Raw genomic sequence first — 18,266 nt, 5'->3', positions numbered from 1 at the left:
TGGCGGATGGTGGTCCACAATCGCTTCGAAGCCGTCCGGAAGTCGTTTTCCATGGCTTCCCAGGAGTCGTCCAATGTCCGAGTTTTTGCCTCCGCGACCGCTGAAGCTGTACACCGCTTGGCCTGTCGGTACCTGTCCACTGCCTCCGGAGTCCTATGAGCCAAAAGAACCCGATAGGACACCTTCAGTCTGACGGCATCCCTCACCGCTGGTGTCCACCAACGGGTTTTAGGATTACGGCCCGACAAGCGCTAAGTTACCTTGCGGCCACAGCTCCAATCAGCCACCTCGACAATAGAGGTGCGGAACATGGTCCACTAGGACTCTGTGTCCAGCACCTCCCACGTGACATCTTCAAAGTTCTTCCGCAGGTGGTAATTGAAACTTTCTCTGACAGGAGACTCTGCCAGACGTTCCCAGCAGACCCTCACAATGTGTTTGGGCCTGCCAGGTCTGTCCGGCATCTTCCCCCACTATTGCAGCCAACTCACCACCAGGTGGTGATCGGTAGAAAGCTCCGTCCCTCTCTTCACCCGAGTGTCCAAAACATGAGGCCGCAAATCCGATGACACAACTACAAAGTGGATCATGGAACTGCGGCCTAGGGTGTCCTGGTGCCAAGTGCACATATGGACACCCTTCTGTTTGAACATGGTGTTTGTTATGGACAAACTGTGACGAGCACAAAAGTCCAATAACAAAACACCACTCGGGTTCAGATCCAGGCGGCCACTCCAACCCTTCGCCTCTCACTGCCGGAAACGCCAGAGTGGAAGAGAGTCCAGCCCCTCTCGAGAGAACTGGTTCCAGAGCCCTTGCTATGTGTCGAAGTGAGTCCGACTATATCCAGCCGGAACTTCTCCACTTTGCGCACTAGTTCAGGCTCCTTCCCCCCCAGTGAGGTGATATTCCACGTCCCAAGAGCTAGCTTAGGTAGCAGAGGATCAGACCACCGAGTGACCTGCCTTCAGCTGCCACCCAGCTCAAATCGCACCCAACCTCTATGGGCTCTGCTACGGGTGGTGAGCCAATTGGAGGGGGGACCCACATTGCCTCTTTGGGCTGTGCCCGACCGGGCCCCATGGCGCTTACCATCGTGCCCCACCTCCGGGCCTGGCTCCAGAGGGGGGCCCCGGTGACCCGCGTCCGGGCGAGAGAAATCTGCGTCCTCGATATGTCTTCTTCATAAAGGGCTTCAAGCTGCTCTTTGTCTGATCCTTCACTTAGGACCTGTTTGCCTTGGGAGACCCTACCAAAATTAAATAACAAGAAAAGGAAGTCCAAGTCTAACATACACTCAGTTTGAACAGTAAAACTACACTAGTGGTACACGTATCACAGTTTGAAAATCACTGTTATGGACAAATAAAGGTTGCCCGGTGAGGTACATGATGGTTATCTCTAACAATGTATTATTAATTTATTAATGTTTATTGTTATGGCTGTAGTTTACAGCAGTGTGGAACTCAACTGCATCATGCTAAGCTGTTTATAATACTGTACTACTTCTGCCAGGAGGTTATGTATTCACTGGGGTAGTTAGTTTGCAACACAGCTCCAAAAGTTATGGGCTGATTTTAAAAAAACGTTCAGAAAATGTTAGAAATTGGTTATGGTACAAGTGATTAAATTGTTTCATTCCACTCTAACAAACACACTTATTGGCTGATTTTGGTTGAACATTAGGGATAAAGAACAAGTGATTCGATTTTTTGTGAGGGTTCCGGATCACTGTCTTAATTTAGGATTTTTTCTAAAGAATTCTATACTACTGAGCACTCTACAAGTGCTTTTCTAGTTTATTTGTGTATTAATGTGTTTTATCTACAAATTGTAAGCAGGAACACAAAAAGTATCATAGTGGCACATAAAAGACATGCCTACAGTATATGAGACCATAGCAAGATATCAGCTTCCAGTGGAATGTAAAGAATGTACCTGTTACACCTGGCCTGCTGTAAGGAAGGAATATAGACTAAACACACGCATGCACGCACGCACACACACGCATGAAAACATGCACTATGTAACACATTACCCCATAAAAATACACACACATATGAATGAGGTGTATTGTAGTCAAGCAGAGGGATTGTAAAACAGTGAAAAAAGGAGCAGCCTAATAAACAAACACACAAAATCCTTACAATAATACAAAGCACCCAGCATTTTGGCTTCTTTGGCAATCTCCCATCAATAATGATTTGTTTAATCAAATATTCGCCACTGGTCACAACTTTTCAAAATGTTACATCATATTTTGTTACATCCATCCATTTTCTACCGCTTGTCCCTTATTTTTTTCATTTGGGTCAGTTTATCAAAAGTACAAACTACATAAGGTGACAGAGACTTGATACAAAAAAAAATATTTGGAAGCCGTCAGACATTTTTTGATAACAAAAAACAAAACAAAAAACTGCCCATACATTTAACAGACTTCTTGATACTGCAAATAATAAATCATTGAAAACAAGGTAACAAAATAATTAAAAAAGTACAACTTTTTGACTGAAAAGAAATGTTTTGTTACAGAGAACTTTTGCTGCACATACCTTACAAAATATGTACCAATTTCTTTAAAATACAACCTAAAAACTAAATAGAACAGAACAAGAACATTTGGCTTGATAAAATGTCATACTTGTTTCAATACAGTACAGTAGTAACTCAGTTTACCATTGGTTTTGTGACGGAGCTCTTAACTCAAAACACTAATATCTTAAAGTAACGTCTCCTACTCAAACAAATTAAAATCTGATTAATTAGTACTTGGCTCCTATAAAACAGCAGGATTTTAACATGCCTTTTAATACAAAAAACTAAGTTTTAGATAAGAAATGATCCATAAATACAATACGATATAATGTACTACAAACAACTACAGTGATTTTTATAAAGTAATATAACAATGTACAGAATGTTCTTTGGAGAGTAGACTTCTGCGGTATCTACTTCCAACTGCTTCTCTGTCAAACACACCAACAGCTTTTCCATATTTTCATGGATAAAAGTCCACAATTGAGATATTATTTTAACATTCTTGGCTGGCGTTAGACTCATTCTTCAGACTAGTAGTGATAGGCTTGGATTGCTTCACCAAGTTAACGAAACACTTGGTCATGTTCTTTGATGATTTCTATCATCTTCCGCTTATTTAATTTCTTCAATTCAATGAACATTATCCACTTCCCTTCAGCACTGTCTTTCGCACTCACTTTCTTCCTTTCTATCCATCCATCCATCCATCCATTTTCTACCGCTTATTCCCTTTCGGGGTCGCGGGGGGCGCTGGCGCCTATCTCAGCTACAATCGGGGGGAAGGCGGGGTACACCCTGGACAAGTCGCCACTTCATCGCAGGGCCAACAAAAACAAATTTATGTCGATATCTTGCTATAAAGCATATGCTAGCAACTTAGACAGGTGGATGTAAAAGGTTGACTGTGACATTTGCTACACTAACTAAATGCTCGTAACTCAAGTTTTTTTCTTGCAACGTAAAGCATAACAATTACCTGAGAGACAGCTCTTATCGCAAAACACTAAGTTGAGGCATTTTGGCAAGTCACATTTTTGTTCTCTTGATTTATTCATGAATGTATTAATTATTATTATTCTGCCTGAATTCTGAACAATCTATTCCACACCTGTTGAGATGCCCACTCCTGGATGACCAATGCAGCTTGGAGGATCCAATGGCTGCAAATGAGAAGGGTCTCTACTGCACAAGCGCCTGGCCAAACATATTGCATTCGTGGATGATGGACACGTAAGAGAGAGAGACAATCTGCTTTAGGTGGTTTCTGTTGGTATCAACAGCAATGCCACTAATGCATCAAAAAATGTTTAGACTCTCGCGGCTGTGTTGGATCCATTATGGATTGAACTTTCACAGTATCATGTTACACCCGCTCGACATCCATTGCTTTCATCCTCTCCAAGGTTCTCATAGTCATCATTGTCACCGACGTCCCACTGGGTCATCATTGTCACCGACGTCAAACTGGGTGTGAGTTTTCCTTGCCCTTATGTGGGCCTACCGAGGATGTCGTAGTGGTTTGTGTTGTGGTTTGTGCAGCCCTTTGAGACACTGGTGATTTAGGGCTATATAAGTAAACATTGATTGATTGATTGATTGATTGATATGCGCTGTACAACTGTACTGTACTTTGAACAGGCACAATCTTACAGTCTGCATCTCTCCTACAGGATATACAGTACTGTAGCCCACAGCACGATTCTGGTATGTAATCCTTAAAACTTATTTTTCCGCTCAGAAGACTTTTGGCAGTAATCAAACATTCTGAAAGAAATTTCAGAAGGAATGCAGAGCTTTTAGAAGTAGAACTCCAGGGTAGAACAGCAGCCATAACTACCAACATATCTGGTGTAGTTTTATTAAAGATGTTGCAATTATTAGGGATGAGCAGAAAAACTATTAGCCTGACGTCGACTAGCAAAGCATAGCTCACATAAAAGACAACAGAAACGTTGACTGCTAGAAACCACAGTAGACAACACAGACGTGATAATCAAGTAAAAAAAAGTGACGCAATGATCTTGAGAGTACAATAGGAAGCTGACAGCACAAACGAAAACATTGGGAGCGCTGGGAAACACACGCACAAGCACACACACACACATAGTGCAGCCAAGCCACAAATTTGTAATAACAGAGCAGGCCAAAGAAAACCAGGAAGGAACCATCCGTTTGCTCTGATAAGCATGCCTCATGTGACTTTTAGGCCCAGTGGCCAATGCCAATCACTGCATAGTTCTCAACCCCTATCGCTCTTCAGGATGAGTGTGTTCAAGATATGACGTGAAAAACACTGATAGGCGATGAAGAACACCTCATTCAAGATGCAGCTGGTTTAAATAACACTGACAAAAATGATACATACTCAAATCGCACTTTTGACACAGTTAAAACCACAATCCATCATCTACCACAGCATATAATAGCTGATCAAGTGACAGATAATAATTCATAATAGGTAGAAATGAATAATTGGAGTATGCTACAATGTATTTCAATCGGCCATCTTCCAATTATTTAGTAGACTGTATTTGTGAAAGTAACACAAATGTTCAACAATTCAAGTTCCAATAAACTTGTTAGCTCAAATGAATTTGTTCACTGTCTTTTAAATCAAATGCATGCTTTAATGACCTTTGACCTTAGTTACCTTGGGCCTTTTGTTTTTGCAGAAGTCAACTTTGCTCTTTTTGTATTTTTTTGTGTTTTATTATTATTACCATTTATACTGAATATCAATTATAAGCGTTGTCTTAAAATAACATTTGAGCAAAAATTCAGCATTTACATTTTTTTTAGCGGTTTGCTCTAATTGTTTATTTGTTTATCCAAACCATGTACAGCACAGGCAACGTAAAACTGATGTGCAATATCCCTGGTTTATTTTCCAATTTGATAAGTAAAATTCAGGCTGTAATAGGCAATGCCAATCCGATACTGTGTGCAATTTACTCGTACCTAAACTTGTGAGTAATTTGAAATATGTGCGATTAGTTATTGGTTGTGAGCATAATCTGAGATAAAAGGCCATCCTGTTGGTTAAAGTAGTATTTGTCACAGTGTTGTGCCATTTGAGCAATTAAGACTTGATATATCAGGGTTTCCCGTAGTGCTTTGTTGTTAAGGCGGCCGCCTTAACAATAAAGAGCCATCACCTAAACTATATATATTTTTAAATATATATATGTATTTCCTTTTTTTCTTCATTTTACTTATTTATTTACTTTTTTTTGTCCTGTCCAGCTTCTCAGGCAAATCATATAGTTGATGTAGATGCCCATATCGGCTGTTCAGATTTACCTTACAAAAGAAAAGTGTAGGATACTTCTCTTGTTGCCTTATTTGTATTTGACTTTATAATTTGATAATATATTTATATTATTATTTGGTGCTAACCTAAAGTCTTAACAAGTTGCTACGCTTTGTACTGCCTCTGCCTTTGTTAGTACGTCTCTGCAGCACCCAGCATTGTCCCACCCACACAACCTGATTGGTTACACACAGAGCGGTAACAGCCAATCAGCAGTGAGTATTCAGAGCGCATGGAGTCAGTGCTCATGGCAGAAGCAGGCAGAGAGGAGGAACGTGCGGGTTAGCAGAAAGGTGTTTAGCAGATGACTATAATGCAGCAGACTCTAACCAAATTATTATAAACACTTCCAAGTCAACTACTAGTAATATAACTATGAGCCGGTTGACGTTCTAGAAATATCAGCGGCAGCTCAGCTAGCTCGCAGTCCTCGAGGTTACTGTTTTGTATTTTGTTTTTACATTACGGGAAAAATATCAAGATATATATTGTATATTGTCATTCAAAAACACAACCAAAAATTGTTGGCTTCTTCTAGCCGCGAAGCCGGCCTACTTCACCACAGTCTGTAGTCTATTGCCCCCCCCAGGTAGCGATGATGGCGGTGGCGACAGCCCCTTCCAAGACAGGGCGTCGCCCACTTCACCCTGTAGAGACACCACCTTAACTAACAAATATTTTGGGGGTAACACTGGTATTGTTATACTTTGTTGTTCCTGCTTTGATTACACTAGACAGTTGTTATGCACGATTGAGCGACATCATCGTGCCCTGAGAGAATGAGCAAAACAAACCATTAAAAATATGTCCTCCCGGTTATTGGCTAACCCAGTCCTGCAATAGCGTCAGTCCACATCACAAGAAGGTACAGCCAGCTTTCGTGTTTTAGTTTGCTCTGTGTAGTCCTGACTCAACAAACTATAGACATTCGAGCATTACCTTTGATACACAAACATACATATCGCTTGTAGCCAACTGTGTCCTTTTGTGTCCATCACTCAAATACTCACGTGTGCAAAATAAACAGAGTCCTAGTTCCTATTGTTACATCCGATTAGTCACATTTTTCAATTTGGATTAATCACAGGTGATAAATCGCTTGCGTAAATAAATGTTGCTTAAGAAAAGACACAAATGCAGTTTTATTGTCAGAATGTCATCCAGGAACATTTTTAAGTGTTTTACTTATGTAAATCATTTGTTGGCACCAAATATTGGCAAAAAAATTGTATCCAAAGTTCTGTCAGGATGTATTATGGAGTAGAATTTCTCTCCCACTCATTTTTGTACTGATATACTGTGTGCTTTGATCTGATCATTGACCGTATTGTGTAAGACAGTGTTTTCAACCTTTTTCAAGCAAGTGCACATTTTTTGGATTGAAAAAAATCCGGAGGCACACCACCAGCAGAAATCATTAAAAAACAAAAATATGTTGAGAGTAAAAAGTCGTTGTCGCAATTGTTGGATATGACATTAAACCATAACCAAGCATAGCTCTCGTCTCAAGGTATGTGTACTGTCACATCACACCATGACTCATAATTTTTTTGCTGTTTTCCTGTGTGTAGTGTTGTAGTTCTTGTCTTGCGCTCCTATTTTGGTGGCTTTTCCTGTGTTTTTGATATTTTCCTGTAGGACTTTCATGTCTTCCTTTGAGTGATATTTCCCGCATCTACTTTATTTTAGCAATCAAGAATATTTCAGTTGTTTGTATCCCTTTTGGTAGGCACATTGTTGATTGTCATGTCATGTTCGGATGTACATTATGAAGGCCGTCTTTGCTCCACATTAAGTCTTTGCTGTCGTCCAGCATTCTGTTTTTGTTTACTTTGTAGCCAGTTCAGTTTTAGTTTTGTTCTGCATAGCCTTCCCTAAGCTTCAATGCCTTTTCTTCGGGCCACTCACCTTTTATTTATTTTTAGTTTAAGCATTAGACACCGTTTAACCTGCACACCGCCCCCCGCAGTTTCCGACATCTACAAAGCAATTAGCTACCGGCTGCCACCTACTGATATGGTGTTACATGGTTACTCTGCCGAGCTCTAAACAGCACAGACACTCAACAACAACACAATTTGCAAACTATAATTACTGGTTTGAAAAAAAAATATTTAACCCAAATAGGTGAAATTAGATAATCTCACACTGCACACCAGACTGTATCTCACCAGCCTGTATCACGGACTGTTTCCTGTATCTCACCAGACTGTTTTTCAACCACTGTACCACAGCACAATGGTTGAAAAACACTTGATGTTAGAGAGCTTGTAAAATAAGTTACATGCGGCGCTTATGCATTACAAACTTTCCCAGGCTGAATAAAAAGTAGCAAAGTTTGAAACACAACAATTGACTCACTGACAAAATCTTTGATCAGTGTAGTACAACAACACGTCTGACCTTTGACCTGAGCGCCATTAGAAGTGTGCTCTGGACAATAATCCAAAAAAGTAAATCAACATGTACCGACTAAACCTTTGGCCTCAGCTACTTCAGGCCATGTTGACATCTTTAAATTCAGTCCCTGAACGTCTCAAGAAGTTTGTTTGAACACATCTGACCTTTGACTTTAGCTAGATCATATATTCTAATCTCTGGAGGTTTAAAGATGACTGGGTGCAAATGCATTGATTTGACTTTTCAAAAACCAATAAATAAATTAGAAAGTATAAATAAAGCATATTCCTTGCTATTTGTAGAGAAAATGAGCACAAAAAGCTGCAATATAAAAGAGGCCAAGGTCAAAGTCTTGTGGCCATCTTTCATCAGTCACAGCAAAAGACTAAACTGCATTACAGGCAGCCAAAAATAGAGTATTTTGTCCGTCATCAATGGGTTGAGGCAGGCTGAGAATAGACAGGTTTTATGTTGCAACACATGACCTTTAAACGATACCAACAAGAGAGTCAGTAAACAAGATACAAACATTGGACAAACTACAACTTGTGTTTAACTCGTGTCAATAATAACACATAAGTCCCCTCATTGTTTAGTTTTTTTTGCACAGTGGTACCTTGACTCGCTACATTACCAAAAGGTAATGTAGCGAAAGCAAGAGCGTTCCCCGTAAGAGTCACCCAACCTCCTCTTGTTAGAATTAGCTAACAGCAAGGCAGACAACACTTACTTTTTCCAACCATGGGTTTAAAGAAAGTAAGTTTGCCAAACAGTGCTAAAAATTAGTGCATTTTACACATTAAATCAAAAAAATAAATCATTGAACAAAATGACTGAGATGTGCATGAAGCAGAACAAAACAGTGTGACAAGAAGGACAAAAAAAATGCGAATAATTAATGTACTTCTTTAAGTACAATTGGAAACATTGATTTAAGGCATGATTATTTCAAGTTACAAGTTCTGTCATGGAACAAACATTACTGAAATATTTTATTTGCATTTTTATACCATATTTTCCAGAGTATAAGCCACTAAAATTTAAGATAAAAAACGTTTTTCATATATTAGCCACACCAGACTACAAGCCACAGATATATACCGGTACGTTGGGAAATTACATATTTACATAGAAAGATTTTGTAAGTGTTTTGACAAGGATATGTTTTTTTTTATAAATACCTTAGTTGTTTCCAGATGTTGCCTGTAACACATTGCAGTAAACCGGCTGATCAAACAAAACAGAAAAGTCATTGAAGTCTTTAGTCATTCTTTGAGCTAAGTAAGATTTTCTTTTTTCTTTTTTTAATAAGTTTCAGGATGTTAAATCAGGATTCTTCTTCCTTTTACTTTGTAAACAGTTTAATAAGCTTGAACAGTTTTCTAAAGGGGATCATCTTAGTACATTGAGTTCTTTGCTTAATTCATTCCATAATTTTGTCATTAGCGAAGAAAAATCCATTAGACTTGCCATAACTTTGTATTAGCCGCATGGTTCAAAGCTTGGGAAAAAAGTAGCGGCTTATTAGTCCTGAAAAAACAGTAATTTCTTCACCCCCAATGTATATCAGACTATTTTATAAAGTATACAAATAAATATATATAATATAATTAGGACTGTCAAAAAGTATTTATGTTATTAATCACAAAAAATATTGCATTATTCATGTTTATACAAAGATTACTGAAGGAATTTATTTTGAGCACAAATGCTCCTCTACCTAAATCCTGGTTTCCTGAAAGCGGCCCTGGTTGTTTTACGGTCAGTGATCAGCTCAATGCATACGTCGGTGCAAAGATGAGTGAGTGAGGAGAATGGCAAATTTCACTCCAAAATAAACCCAGACTGTAGCTTAGAAAAAACTGTTTCCAAGTTTTGATCAAATAAATTCAAGTAAAACATTTTAAACATGTTCCTGTAGAGGACATTCAGACAATAAAATTGGTTTTGTGTTATCCTTTTGGGCTCTTTTTGAAGCTAATTTAAAACATGCAAGAAAATAATAATTAATCCAAATTTAAAAGTGTGATTGATCAGATTTTTTTTTTTTTATCATTTGACAGCAGTAAATATAGGATTTCTTAAATTCACTTTAACTGCACATTTTGACAAGGATATGAATAAAATTTGGATTAATATAACTTAATAATACCTATTCCTTGTATAAATAATGAGTCAACTCCTCGCCATGTGCTACCTTATTTCAGTAATTTTATTTTATTCCAAGTTATCCTGATAAAAAATGTGTCTGGTTTCCTGTAAGGTTCACAGATCAGGAGTGACGCATCTGTAAAATTCCTTTTTAGCGACTTGACTACGAGAGGACACGTCCAACATTCCCTCTAAGGTACGCGCCTGTGCAGTTGCACACTGCTCACGCGTCCTCTGCGCACGGGAAATCTAGGCCGCGCACGAAATCGAATAAAAAGATAAGCGCTTAACAGTGTGCACGTCTGCCGTCGGTCACATGTGCGCCACTGAATGCTCAAGGAGTTTTGGCCCTTGCTCACACATATGAAAAGTTGGAGGGAAAATTGGACACGTTTACTCAGACAACATGGTTGCAAAATCTTCTGCATGACCTAAGGCCTCAACACCTGTAGGATGGCATACTGTATGTATAACATATGCTTCATCGGCATCTTATTTATTCTATGGCGGTGACTATATAGTTCATCTAGTCTATTTTTAACCTGTTTTGTTGTACACAAGTCCATTTTTGCAACCTGCTGAGAGGAAGGAAGGAGAATGTTGCCAACACCTCCCTGGCAGTAACGAGCACTAGTTTCACTCATGCCCACTTTAATGGACCACATGAAACCTACGCTTTATTCAATTTTTAACCACAGCATGATGTGTGTGTCTTTCACAGCATGAGACATCTCTAATAACCACTTGTATTTCTGAATCCTGATTGATGCAAGTCAAATAAATGACAAGGCAAAGTGGTTCCTTAAGTAAAAGTTTGACTTCTACATTTGTACTTTGCAATGTAAATATGTTGTTTTAGCAGCTTCTAGTTCTACAGGTTCTCCTTATAGCTTTCTTGAGAATATTGCATACATTATAAGTGCTCCAGGCAAATGGAGGATGTAAATCGGAGTAAAACCAGTAATCACTACGCACGTTCAGAACATTAGTCCTGCAGCCATTTGGCCAAAAAAAAAACTGTTAAATAATAGCCCAACATATAATAAGATTTAATGAGCCCTAACTTTAGGGCGATTCTTCTGAATGAACTCAGAGGGAAAGTCCATAAATATTGTGGTAGCAGCTGAGCTGTTGATCATCTCCAGGTGTAAATCATACAGGCCACCACGCAGCTTTTGTATTCCAGCACTTGTGCAGTCGAATGAATTTAAGAAGAAATAGAAGCTTAGCAGTTAACGGAAAATAAGGACTTGAGAAAGCGAGATGTTTTTCAACACATCACGCATCATAGTGCAAGAAATGTGAATCATTCCAGACAGTAAATGTGCTCATACTGTGAAGTCATACCATATATCTTATCAAGTCATGCTTCAAGAAAACATTCAAGCTCTGGTGTGGATGGATATACTGTGTGTCACTTTAAAAGTCTTCAATTTTTGTTAGTTTAAAATGTATCTTTTATAGGTCAACACAATGCGAATAAAAAACTGCCTTAATTTTGTCACACCTAACTCGGGCTCCATGAAATCCGTTTTTCCATTTAAATAGTTTTGAAAAATACTTTTTTACCATTTATATCTATTTTACCAACATAAAGTGTGAACTTTTTGTGTAATTTAAACATGTGTGTCAGTTAAAGGGGATGTCTGCAACCTTTACGCGGATGCTTTCAAGGTGTTTGTTTCCGATGTGTTTTAGGTCGGTCTGGCAAAAATGTGATAAACCACAAAATAAATTATCACATTAATCATGTACACGCGGATTAATCAAATAATATATTTTGACTGCACATGCTCGATTCTCTTAACTGCAAATGTTTGTTTTCTACTTTGTAAATAATGAGGTCAATGCAAACTTCATTGCAAAGATTATATTGGGGGAAAATAAAAAATACTGCATGGATCTGCATTTTTCTCCTCTTGGGCAAAACGCTTGGATTCCAAAACCAGTTCTTCAACCAAGTCTACTCTGTTGTGAATGGTCAGGGGTACCCTCCTCTCCCACCACCTTTTGACCGGTTATGTGCTAATGATTATCAGCAAACAGTAAAGAATTGAATATTTGATATAAACGGAAGAATAGTACAGAATCCGATATCAAGCAGTGCTTTGTTCATAGTACAATTTTTCGTGAAGTGGCAGGAAGGAGTAGGTACCATGAGGTCAGTATTTAGCTCCCCAGAAAACAAAAAATGTCCTTGTTGCTGCCGTACTCTGAAAACACTTTCTCACCGCCATTTTGGATAAATTATGCCACTAAAGGCATAACTAAAAAGTTATGATTTGAGAAATTGAAAAGATCTTGTAATTGATTATTCACAACATAAAAATAATAAACCAGGCTAGGGATTAAATAATAAAAGGTATTAATAATAACCACTGTAAAACTTGTGACAGTTGGTGTTAACCATTTTGAATAAAAAATAATCGAAAAACCGTTATTGATAACTGCACTTTGATAACCTCCTGACTGACTGATACTAGCTCAAATGCCAATATTAAACAAAAGACATTAACGTCTTTTCCCATCAACAAACAATGTAGCCTAATCGAAATTTATACAGTACAAACAAATTTCTGTCTGAGCAACTAAGCTATTCAATTGTGCACACTGAACCTAAAATCCGTGCTCTTATAGTACAGAGTGATTGTTTTTACAGTGTGTTTAATGGGGAATTTATTTAAATGCATTCTACAGTATGTCTCTGGACAAAGTGGCTGGGGAGAGGAACGTCTGGGCTTCCCTGCCTAGGCTGCTGCCCCCGCGACCCGATCTCAGATAAGCGGAAGAAGATGGATGGATGGATGAATATGATCAAAGGTTTGCTTATTATAGAGCCGCTCTATTCTGCCTATAAAGCCCATAAAAAAAAAAAAAACTCCATTAAGGTTTTATATACACACTGTAAGTATATATGTAATGTAGTAACCAGCACATTCAGACTAACATTTTATATGTCTGTACTTTGCTCATTTTAAGCATACAAGGCGCATTCATTTAAAAAACGCATCATATTGTCCATTTTCGACTGACTGCAGACTTTGTGAGAGCCAACAAACATAATAAAACATCACTTACAATGTCTTGCTGACTGCAAGGATGTTCATGTATTCCATCCATCCATCCATTTTCTACCGCTTATTCCTTTTTGGGGGCGCGGGGGGCGCTGGCGCCTATCTCAGCTACAATCAGGCGGAAGGCGGCGTACACCCTGGACAAGTCGCGACCTCATCGCAGGGCCAACACAGATAGACAGACAACATTCACACTCACATTTACACACTAGGGCCAATTTAGTGTTGCCAATCAACCTATCCCCAGGTGCATGTCTTTGGAAGTGGGAGGAAGCCGGAGTACCCGGAGGGAACCCACGCATTCACGGGGAGGACATGCAAACTCCACACAGAAAGATCCCGAGCCTGGATTTGAACCCAGGACTGCGGGACCTTCGTATTGTGAGGCAGATGCACTAACCCCTCTGCCACCGTGAAGCCCATGTTCATGTATTCCTATTTATATTAAGAATGACTAATAATTCCTGCAAAGAAAAGGAGGGTGCAACCAAGCGTCTTTTTGTGTCGTTCTCGCCATTTCCGAGTCTAAATTGGCTACATTGGCACACAAGTTATTGATCACGGTACCACCATAAATAGTTTGTCTGCGTTAGTACTTATAATAACAAAAACTCACAAATCAAAGTAACAAAATGCAAATGGAATATTGTTGGCGCTTTTTGGATGTTTTTTTATTGGGTGTTATGGGCGGAATAGAGGACCTTCCATTATCTCCGCTGTAAGCAGACTTTTATTTACGTTTATTTACGAGTAAGAATGCATTAAAAAAATACATCCGCCGTCATGTCTTTTACAATGATTGTGAACAATACACAAATTTTCGAAAAAATAAATAAATAAGTGCAGTTCCTCTTCAAGAACCGCTGAACAGCATAGGACGACCGACAGATATAATAAATATTAATGATACAATAAATCATTGGTTTAAGATTTTTCATTTTAAACAAGTGCTTAAGTACAAACCCATATTTAAAAGCTTAGCCATTAAGATAAAATACTAAGACTAAAACACTATCAGTGAAGCATAAGGACCATAAAACATGCAAAAGAGGTGGGTTTTCTTACAGTGTGTATTTATCGGTATTTGGAAAAAAAACAACTTGATTTCAGTGTGTGTAAAAGTACTTTTCGAGCACAATCAACAATACCGCAAGTGCAACGATAACCATGGTACTTTTGGTAGCAATAATTGTGATATGAAATTTGTACATAATTACATCTCTAAACCCAGGCATAACTTAAAAACCCTTTTCAGGGCAAAAAGTTTGGACACTAGGAATGTGAATCTTACAATAATTCGATTCAATTCCGATTTTAGGGGTAATGTTTGTTGATTCAATGCCACCTCGTCTGTTCAAAGATGTCTGGGATGTCATTGGCCCCCATGCCCAAGAAATAACTAACTGCAGTCTTGCTTCAGGGACTGTCCAAAATTATTTTCAGCAAGCTGTTGTAGAACCTCTGCTAAAAAAATCCAAATTTAGATCCCTCTATTTTATCCCATTTTAGACACGTTTCGAAGCTTCCTTTAATTTCAAAGATTTCAAAGAGCTGTGTTTCTACAATTACAGTCTTATCTACTTTCTACACTTAAATGAGAACAAGACGAAATAATTTTATTTGACTCAAAAGTAAAGCAGAAAGCTCCCCCAGTGACCTGGACCCCTTGATGCCTTATTTAAAACCAAGACACACAAATATTTGTTTTAAGTTCGACAATGATTTTAAATTGGAGCAGCAGGTTAACTCTGTTGTACCATCTATTTTTTATCATCTAAGACTTTTACCAAAAATTCAATCACTTTTATATTTTTACGACTTTGAACTGGAAATCAATGCTTTTATTTAATCACGCTTGGACTACTGCAACTCCCTCTACGTCGGAATGAACCAGGTCTCAATCGCTTGATTGCAGTTACTCCAAAATGCTGCTGCTCGCCTTTTCACTGGCACTATAAACATGAACACATTACCCCCATTATAGCATCCCTTCACCGTCTCCCAGTTCATTTTAGAATTCATTTAAACAAATTGTTGTTTGTTTTTAAATCTCTTAACAGATTAGCGCCACAATATACAGTATGTCAGATCTTTTGAAAATGTACACCCTCACAAGGTCTCTGAGGTCAGCTGATCAGTTTCTTCTTGTCGTCCCAAAAACGTGTTTAAAATCCAGAGGTGATCGTGCATTTTCTGTTGTGGCTCCAAAACTTTGGAACAATATCCCTCTTGCTATTCGGACAGCTCCCTCTTAATGAGTTTTAAATCACGTCTTAAAACATATTTTTGCTCTTTGGCTTTTAAACGGGGCAGCACGGTGGCAGAGGGGTTAGTGCGTCTGCCTCACAATAAGAAGGTCCTGAGTAGTCCTGGGTTCAATCCCGGGCTCGGGATCATTCTGTGTGGAGTTTGCATGTTCTCTCTATGACTGCGTGGGTTCCCTCCGGGTATTCCGGCTTCCTCCCACTTCCACAGACATGCACCTGGGGATAGGTTGATTGGCAGCACTGAACTGGCCCTAGTGTGTGAATGTGAGTGTGAATGTTGTCTATCTGTGTTGGCCCTGCGATGAGGTGGTGACTTGTCCTGGGTGTACCCAGCCTTCCGCCCGATTGTAGCTGAGATAGGCACCAGCGCCCCCTACGACCCCCAAAGGATGGATGGGCATTACATTATCAGTCTGTTGTGGCCAGTGCCCTGTACTTCGCAGTGGTCTGTTGGGGGAGCAGCACCAGCAAAAGGGACTCAAACCGGATTGACAAACTGATTTGGAAAGTCGGCCAAACTATTGGCACGCAGTTGGAGGTGTTTGTGTCAGTGAGGGACAGGAGGACACTGGACAAACTGCTGGCCATCATGGACAATCCTGCCCACTCAGTCCACCAGACAATTGAGGGAAAGTGGAGTTCATACTCCAACAGGCTCCTTCAACATCATTCCCACAGTGTTCGATTCAAGGACTCCTTCATTCCGCACTCCATCCAGCTGTATAATCACTCGCCATACAGCAATAGATGATATCTGTCTATTACCTGACAAATACTGTATACACCTGTCACATATACTGTAATATTGTACATGGTAATTGTTATATACTGTATATATGATATAAACATAATATACTATTATACATCTGTATATATAATATAGTGTATATAATATGTAAATATTACGTACATATGTTATATTTTACATCACTATATTTAGTCTATTTATACCTGCATTGTCCTTTCCATCCTTACATTTTCCATAATTGTAACTGAGCTACTGTGTGGAACAATTTCCCTTGTGGATCATTAAAGTTTGTCTAAGTCTAAGTCTATAACAAAACCTTTTCAGGAAAGGTTACGGACTACAAGAGCTTCCTTCTCTGCTGCTGCAGTGAGTAAGCGTGGAGATGGCCTAAAAAAATTGTTTTAATTGATTCTAAAAAAAGATAATTAATATTAATTGCTATAGAATCAGAATAAACATGAGACGCGATTTGGGTATGCGTAGCAATTTTTCAGCACCTCTACATCATTTTGTATGTGACAGCACAAACATGTATTGGCAAGATACACTTCATTCTGAAACTTCTTCAAACTTTTGGAGAAGTTACAAACCAACCCCAACACACTGAAAAATTACGTACATATGTTATATTTTACATCGCTACATTTAGTCTATTTATATCTGCATTGTCCTTTCCATCCTTACATTTTCCATAATTGTAACTGAGCTACTGTGTGGAACCTTTTTCCTTGTGGATCATTAAAGTTTGTCTAAGTCTATAATAAAACCTTTTCAGAAGAGGTTACGGATTACAAGAGCTTCCTTCTCTGCTGCTGCAGTGAGTAAGCGTGGAGATGGCCTAAAATTTATTTTTTAAAACTGATTGTAAAAAAAAAAAAGAAAAAGATAATTAATATTAATTGCTATAGAATCCGAATAAATAGGACTTCCAATTAGGGTATGCATAGCAATTTTTCAGCACCTCTACATCATTTTGTATGTGACAGCACAAACAAGTATTGGTCTTGTAAGTACAATACCAATGGCGCGCAATTTGCAAAATGCGCAACCGCATTTTGCAAATTTAATGTAAAATCAAATCAAATCAAATCAAGAGTTTATTGGATTCATCACTATACAGTGTACATCCACGACTAAACTACTGACTAAACTACTACCAAGCGTGGATTCAGGCCGGGTGGCCTATATCAAGTTCATTATTATATTTTATAAATGGTCAACCAAGTTGTGGTAGTAGTTTAGTCAGTAGTTCTGTCGTGGATGTACACTGTATAGTGATTAATCCAATACACATTTGATTTGATTTAATTTGATTTGACATTAAATTTGCAAAATGCGCGCCATTAGTATTGTGCTTACAACACGGGCAAGATACACTTCATTTTGAAACTTCTTCAAACTTTTGGAGATGTCACAAACCAACACCAAGATACTGAAAAAAAAAGTTCAGTAGCAGAATTTTGACCTGACTAAGAAAACATTAACAAGTTCCTGGCATTTCAACAGCACACCTTGCTTTGTACACACAAACATTGAGAGATGCTACTGGGCAGGTAGAGGGAAAAGCAGAAGTCATGACTTTTAACAGACTGGCTCTGTGAGTTCTAGCACCAAAAAAAAAACTAAAAATATTGAGGAAGTTGATAATAAACTACATGGTCGCATAAAATATAACACGTGTTGTTATCATGGAGCAAGCACAGATACCTAACTTGAAAAAAGAGCATAAAAGACTTACTTCGCATTCAATGCAGTGGCAATGACTTTTCTAAAAG

The 18,266-nt window shown here is 38.7% G+C and overlaps 1 protein-coding gene across 11 annotated transcripts in view; it reads right to left on the bottom strand.

Annotated features, from left to right (window-relative positions):
• The window catches only part of mical2a (microtubule associated monooxygenase, calponin and LIM domain containing 2a), a 90,777-nt gene that overhangs the window by 72,016 nt on the left and 495 nt on the right, over positions 1-18,266 (bottom strand). The window lies entirely within an intron of this gene.

Source organism: Nerophis ophidion, linkage group LG02 (assembly GCF_033978795.1).
Source record: "Nerophis ophidion isolate RoL-2023_Sa linkage group LG02, RoL_Noph_v1.0, whole genome shotgun sequence".
NCBI classification, from domain to species: Eukaryota; Metazoa; Chordata; class Actinopteri; order Syngnathiformes; family Syngnathidae; genus Nerophis; species Nerophis ophidion.
This window is presented reverse-complemented; position numbering and strand designations above follow the sequence as displayed.